Below are 8,214 nucleotides of genomic sequence, written 5' to 3'. Positions count from 1 at the left end.
GCCTGAATGTGCAGTTTATGAAGATTTGAGGACAGCTTTAAAACAGCTGTGCAGTTAGGAAGGAGCTTGGGTGCTTCCACCTCAGAAACAGCCAAGCTACCACCACTGTAACTTGAAATCTTTCTTCATGAGCATTTGAACTCAAGTTCTCTAAGCTCAGCTAGAGCAATGGTCAGGCCAAAAGGTTGGCTGGAGATTGTAAAAAAAGATATGTTTCTTTATGATAGCCTTTCTTTCTGGAGTGAGATGGTATCCCAGCGTTGTTTTAATTTGCATTTCTCAAATGGCCAGTGTTGTGGAATGTTTTATCAGCTATTTATTTGCTCTTGAATTTCTTCCTCTGAGAAGTCTATATTCAACTCAGATACCCATTTTTGGATTGTACTTTAAATTTGGGGAACCTAATTTTTTTTTAGTTCTTCATATATTCTAGATAGAAGATGTTTGTCTGAGTGATTATTGGTTAAGATTTTTTTCAAATTTTTGGGTTATTTTTTTACACTATTGTGATTTCTTTTGACATGCACAAACTTCTCAATAAGAAGAGGTCCCAGTTGTTGATTCTTTGAAGTATTTCCCATGCAGTTTGATTTCTGTTCATGAACTGTTTGCCTACCGCTATATCATCAAGATTTCCACCTACTTTCTCTTCCAGGAGATTGTTTCTGTTTTAATGTTTAGACATTTCATCCATTTTGATTTTAGTTTAGTGCATGGCAATAGAGCCAAGTCTAGTTTCAGTTTTTGGCATGTGGACAGCCAGTTTTTCTAGCACAATTGTGTTAAAGAGGCTATCTTTCTTCCAGTGAGCATGTTTGGCCTCTTTGTCAAGGATAAGATGGCTGAGTGTTTGTAGTTTGTTGGAGAAGCTGTTGGGGGAAAGGAAGTGAGTGGGAACGTAGACTGGTACAACCATTATGGGAATCAGTGTGGAGACTTCTCAAAAAAGTAGGACTGGAAATCTCGTTCAATCTAGCTATTTCCCATATGGGTATATTCCTAAAAGAACAAAAAACATCATACCATATTGACATATGTGCACTCATGTTTATAGCAGCACAATAGCCAAATCTTGGAAGCAACCAAAATGCTGATCACTTGAGGAATAGATGGAAAAGATGTGGTATTTATATATAATTGAGTATTACTCAGCTATAAAGACAAACTCTAAGCCTTCATAGGTAAGTGGATGCAACTTGAGGCTATACTTATAAGTAAAATAAACCAGAGCCACATGTGTAAATACTGTATTGTCTCCCTAGTGTAAGAACCTGAAAGAGCCAAAAAAGTAGATAAAAAGAAGGGCTACAAGATAGGCAACATTTTAGCCCTAGCCCTTCAAGTTCAGTGAGGACTCAGGTTATGAGAAAATATGTACTCTAACATCCTGTAGCTCAGTAGTGCCCCAAATTTTCTGATCAAGGAGATTATGGGGTTACAGAGGAAAGTGATCGATGATGTAGTGTGCCTAAGGAGAGTCACCTGGAGAGAAACATTCTCTCAGGCTTTCACAGAGAGCAAATCAGTCAAGCAATGGCCGTGACTCATCCACATGGCTGACACTGATAAAAGATCCACAAACTGCTGTACAGGGTTTCAGGGTAAATCCCGAAGGGATTTGACTGACCTTGGAAGATACAAAAATTACATTTTTTTGTTTTAACTTGGTCTTAGCCATCCAGCAGAAAATTATAAAAATGGGGTACAAAAAGTAAAGCCATATTAATATGCTGAGATGTAAAAACCCACTATATATTATTTTATTTTATTTTATTTTATTTATTATATTGAGAAACAAACATCAGTGAGACACTTTCCAAGCTGATTAATAGGACATTTTCAATAATTAATACATTGCACATTGTTATCGTCTCAGTGGTCATCCACAGCACAAGAAGCAGCCAGGACATTCTGTCCAAACACTACTACTACAAATCCTTCCCCTCATTGAACCAAGCGAAAGGACTATTCTGTATATACAAATACAAAATGGTCCTTCTTCTGTATGCCCCCCTCTCCAGTTCAGTCCTGTCAGAGATGGGTATTCTATTGGCATCTAAATATTATAGGTGCTTGAATTCAGCAAAACAATCCAACACAGTCCAGTAGTCCACAATAGAACCCACTACTATTATAGACTACTGGACTATATTGGATTACTTTGCTGAATTCAAGCACCTACAATATATGAATGGCAATGGAATACCCATCTGTGACAAAAGTAAACAAAAAGGGGGGTATAAATATGGTCCATTTTGTAGTGGAAAATATATATATATACATATCTGTATATACAAAATAGCATAGGTATACAGTTGCTTTCTCTTAGTTCAATGAGAATGTTTTGAACTAATAGTTTTTAGACAAGATATCATTTCTGTATCTTGTACTATGAACAACTACTACAAAGACAACAATATGCAATGTATTAATTATTGTAACTGTCCTACTAGCCTGTTTTGAAACTATCTCATTGCTACTTCTTTCTCAATAAAATTAATATAAAAAATAAAATGTATTTTAAAAGAAAAAAAAGAACCTGAAAGAAGAAATAAAACCTGAAAGGTATAACATATATAGTAAAATGGAAAGAAATGAAACTTAAGAATTAAACAATGAAGAGGAAATAAAGGAGAAAAGATAGGGGAAAAGGTAGGAGGAGAAAACATGCAAGTGTATATACAGGATGACTGCGGTGAGTGTACTAAGAATTTCCCTCAGTTTTTTTTTGAAAATAGCAATTAATGTGTAGAATTGTCACCTTGACTGACTCTGTGTGCTGCTATCTGTGCTACATTGAAGCAACTACATTGAAGAAAGCACGTGTAGAAGAAAAACCATGTTTGAATACCTGTCATCTTGGTCTTCTGAATGTGTACTGTTTCTAATGGCATATCAAGTATTACTATACTTTCTTTTAAATAAATTTTAAGAAAAGATAAAAAGAGAGTGAACAAAAATTTAAGATTTCTTGAAAACAAGCGGTAATATTCAATCATATGTCCAATCTTGCATAACTATAACTTACATAACTACATAAATCTGAGCAACAGATTTGATGATAAAAATAGATAATACAACCATTGTTAATCAGCTATTCTTGTTTTTAAAAATCTGTAAAATATGTATTATATGTTACCCTACTAATGTCTTTATTTCTTATTTTTGTTCTTGCTTTTGTTTTTACTCCCCAAAAGAAAATAAAATTAGAAAAAACAAGATATTTTTCTCCAAGTTATAGATAAAGATGTTTTTCTCAAAGCTAAATTCAAATGAAGGGCTTCTGGCTCAGTAAAATTTATCGTCACAAAAATATCATAAACTCTGCAGGACTCCACTTAGCATTACTTAACATGAGACCATTTCCTTCTAAGGTATCAGGGTGCAAGGGAATGGGGCAGAGCTTGGGGAACATAGGCAAGGAGTGAACTTCAGGAGGCAGGAAGAAAAGAAGACCCTGGCACTGCTAGACTTGCCTTATATGAGAGTTTAATGCCCAGTTATAAAGCACACAAAGCCCATGAACATCTATTTTACTTGCTCCTATGCTTCCCATCATGGTCAGACATAGCAAGACAGTCAATGCAACATAGGCCAAAAAAATAAACGTAAAATGTTGAAGGAAGGCACCCATCACTTGTTGTTTTTCCTGATCTAGCATGTTCAACATAACTGTTCAGCCAAAGACCCCTGAAGACAGTTTCTCTGAAGCTTCTTTAATGGAGTTGGTATTAATTCAACTTTAAAAAATGCAATTAATTTACTAAGAAATATTGAAAGGGGTAAAATCAATCAGCAATGTCACACTGTGGGCATAAAAATATGCTTAGTGAATAATAAGTATTAACTCACAACCTTTATTAATCTAGGATATAAGAATTATATATAGATATGCACATAAGAGTTTAATAACTGTGACATAATATATAATGGTTTATGTTTTTTAATAACTACCCGTCATGGTTTGTGTATAGGTGTCCCCCCCAAAGCCTCATGCAGTCTTGGGGCAGTTTCTGGAGTTTGTAATTGATTACTGTGGGTGTGGATGCTGCACCTGCCCTGGGGCAGGTAATTTGCATTACAATGTAAGGTGGGAAGAGAAGCCAGCTGCTTGAGCTGCTGCTCCCCTCCCTTGCTCTCTTGCTCTTTGCCGCCACCATGAAAGGTTGCTTTCTGCTCTGTGCTGCTCTGCCTTGAACCCAGCTGAGTATGGACTGAAACCTCCAGTAACTGTGAGCTAAATAAACCTTTCCTTCCTTCATTTTGAGTGTCGGGTATTTGTCCCAGCAACGAGAGAAGAGTAACTAAGACACTACCAAAAATGTATGAAAGGATCTGTATTGTTAAGCTTATCATTTACTCCAAGAAATATCATATTTTAACTTACTATTTCTTCTAGGATGAAGCAAACTGACAACTTGAGGAACAGGTATGTGGGCTTGGATAATTGTGACAAAAAGTCCATTCTTAGGCCATGGTCATTTACAAGAATGCTATTGTACTCCACTGGCTTAATCCTCCTGAGACAGACTGCACCTTTCCAGGTGACCTTTGTCTTCACATGGCAATGCACTGCACTAAATTCTAGCTCTAGGATGCATGTAGGGGAGGAGGGCCAATGTTGTCCCCCAAATTCACAATTCTGGAGATAGGGAGAAGACCTAGTGTCCTCACACTTGGATATGAAATTTACCTTTACATGATCCTTACTAATTTTTGTTAGTTCAGGCAGCTGCCTGGACTCCAACAGCCTGTGCGTCATTACAAGAACTATTTCTTCAATCTCTAAAGAAAACACCAAATAAAATGTATTTCTTTAATCAAAAAAAAAAAAGCTTCCTTTGATGTACATTGTCCAAATGACAAAGTGTTTCAGGAATTTAAGTAATTAGCCTATGATATGGATGTACATGAGAACAAAATTTACTTTTTATCATGATTGTTTGGGTTATGAATTGAAATCAGAGTAGGAGAATCAGATCTCAGGATATGACAAAGGAGAAAAATGAGAACTGGCTGCTGGGAATATTCACACCCAGCCAAGAAAACACGTCATATGAGGCTTAAAATGAAGTTTTCGTGTCCACATTTCATAAGTGCAGATGAAGAGGAAAAACAATTCCTCCCTCTGCCATTAGATGAAACAGAAAGTCACACATAAGCCTTCTGATTCAGATTCTATTCCTTACACTGAGTGATCATACATTGAGGTGGGCAAATCAAAAAGAACCTAAGCTAGCCTGGAAACTAGAACTTGGTTTTCCTCTGTTTTGGACCAGCAGTCAACCGTAAGCAAATTATAACCACTCAGAGCTTCAGTCTTATCATTAAATGAAGATGGTACATGACCTGCCTCTGTCATCCATTCAACTATTATGATTTTTTCTACTCTTCATAACCATGCTTTTAAAACTATTGAGTAGTTATGACCTTGAATTCTTTACTTGTTATCCCAAAATTGACCTTCCACTGAAATGCTCTATGCCTAAGAGCACAGCTGTCAAATCTAACAAGTGCTCAAATAGCTTTCAATTTTTCACTTACTTTCAGACAATGTTGGCTATGTGGAAGACCACTATTCTAAAATGTTCACAATGATTAGTCTTCATAACAATATCCTCTTCACTTTCCTTTTTAATAGCAGTCTTCATGATTTTGTCCTGAGCCTTTATTCTTTTTCACTGTCAGCATCTGGGCCATGGATCCAAGAATTCTTTGTGAGTCAAAGCTCAAATATATCAAAGTGAGTGCTGCTTTCCAAGAGTCCATTCTGCAGTCACAGATATCTGCCTGGGTCTCCTAGAGCTCTAAGTATTTTAAAATCTAAAACAAAATTCATTTGCTTCATAATTCTTGACCACACTCCAAACTATTTCTCCTCTTGTGTTCTCTTCACCCACTCCAGGACTCACCACAAACTATTTTCAAAATTCTATTTCTATTGTCACTATCTTTATCCCAATACTTTTCATCTTCTGAATTAGCAATATCTCAAATTATTGTAAATTAGTTTCTCTTTTCTTGTGTCAGGACACTATGTCCTTTTATGTCCTGGCTCTTCTCCACCTCATCACTATCAGTTCTAGTGTCTCTACATTCTCACCTTAATTACAGCCATTTCAGACTTTGTCATCTGTTTGTAACAGCTCTGCACTGAGTTGCATTTTTCTGGAATGCTTTTCATCTGCTTACATATATCTTATTCATGCTTCTAGAGTCACTTCCTACATCTACATCTCCTTCCCTGTAGTCCCCAACTTATTCTGGCTCACATCCACCTAAAGTATTTTAATTTCTACCACACGACCTCATGCAGCACTTGGCTACCACATACATCACCTCATACTGCAGTTATCTTGATATGTGAGGTTTCTGAGGGCCAGAATTATGTCTAACCTGTAACGGAAACATAATAAATAGCTATGGCCAGGACTCAGTAATTCTTAAATCTAATCCTTACCATCTGCTGTATATTCTTTAAAGTTTGCCTGTTTCACTGACTTTTCTACCTATTGTTTCAAACTAGATTCTCCCTCTCTGCCTAGCCTCCTTGAATCAGTAACTTAATTGAATGATCTGCCCAGGTTTATTGTAGTTTGGCCTCAAGTGACAGCCTATGGATTCCTCTGTTCTGATCCATATTCCGAAAAAGGAGTAATGTCACCTGGTTCCAAATTCCTAAAAGGACAGCCCATCTGCAACACCCTGAGCACCCGCCTGTCCTAAGCAAGACAGAAGGGAGAGGCAAGTACTGGGAAAATGATTCTTATTATCTCACAGCCTAATAGCAACATTGTAGAAAATAACTGTGAATTAAGAGAACAAGTACTTTGCTAATAAGCATCACTGCACTGCCAAATGAATAGAAAAACATTTACTATATGGAAATAGCTACAAGGAAAGAATAGCAAGGCATGACTTAGGGGGAAATGAATAAAATTGCTCTCACCGTGCATTCCTGTGCTGTCTGATGCAATGCAATGGGAGGGCAGGATGTCTAAAGTCAGGGCAAACTTCCATCTATTATTCAGCTTCACTAGACTGATATTGAAATGCACATGAAGCCAAGTATCTAATTAAAATGCCAGACTTTTTATTGTCTGCTTTCAGCTTTGAAAGACAATGAGTGCTGTTATGGCATTATGTAGACTATTTTGTTTAATGTGAAAGTCAAAAGGTCACAGATTTCGATAGTTAACCAGGGAATGTAGGGAAATAAATCATAAGAGGATACTCACTGCCTGCTTCCAGACGACTCAAGGTTCAATAGTCTTATACCAAACATGTTCAAATAAAATATTAAATTTAAAACCCTAGCATTATTGCATTATTAGGACAATGAATATGAGAGATTCTCTAGACTTGTCACTTAACAAAGATATAGAATTAAGTATAAATAGATTTTGAGATGAATTTAAAGGGAATTTATTAAAGGAACTCATTATAGTAATTACATCTAGATTACAGTCTTTTAGATTACAGCTTTGGAGGCTGCTAGAAAATGAATACTTACCAGCACCCTGCATCTGAGGAAAAGGATAAGTGTGATCATTTTCACTTTTCAGTGAGAAGATCCTGAATACTATAAATTCCCTTCAGATTGTGTTAACTGTGGGTAAGTCCAAATATTCATCTCCTACTCAGCGATGTGATAGTACCCCCATGGAATTGAGCAACTCGCAGGTCTTAGTGAGATTCAAATTGCTTATTCTCTAGTTCCTTCATTTCTAGCATAGGGGTGGTAATAACAATGGAGAAATTCGACATCACTATCTAGTTGAGTGGTAGTGAAAACTGAGTAACAATGCACGAAAAATGTTTGGCAAAGGACATGGCCCAGAGCAAATGCCCACTAACTGTTAAAAATTATAATGATCTGTCCTGTTTTTCATTGGGGTTAGTCTCAAACCTGGCCTTCTCAATCAAAACACTACTGAACTTTCTATACATCTGCTGGTGCTTGAGAATTCATGTACCTGGAGCATAGATATTTCAAAGAGTTGTGTTAGACTCTTCCTTTCTCAGACAGTTGTGAGACTAAACATAGCAATAAGGATTATAAATGTCTAGGACTTGTCTAAGATTAAAAAACCACCTGAAAGGCATACTTTCTTTTTCAAACACTCCCTATACATTCTGACTAGAACACTTCCTCTCCTCTCTTCCCTTCCCTTCCCTTCCCTTCCCTTCCCTTCCCTTCCCTTCCCTTCCCTT

The sequence above is a fragment of the Octodon degus genome, unplaced genomic scaffold, assembly GCF_000260255.1.
Source record: "Octodon degus isolate 3935 unplaced genomic scaffold, OctDeg1.0 scaffold00012, whole genome shotgun sequence".
Taxonomy (NCBI): domain Eukaryota; kingdom Metazoa; phylum Chordata; class Mammalia; order Rodentia; family Octodontidae; genus Octodon; species Octodon degus.
The sequence above is the reverse complement of the archived record's forward strand: the minus strand, read 5'-3'. Positions refer to the sequence as shown.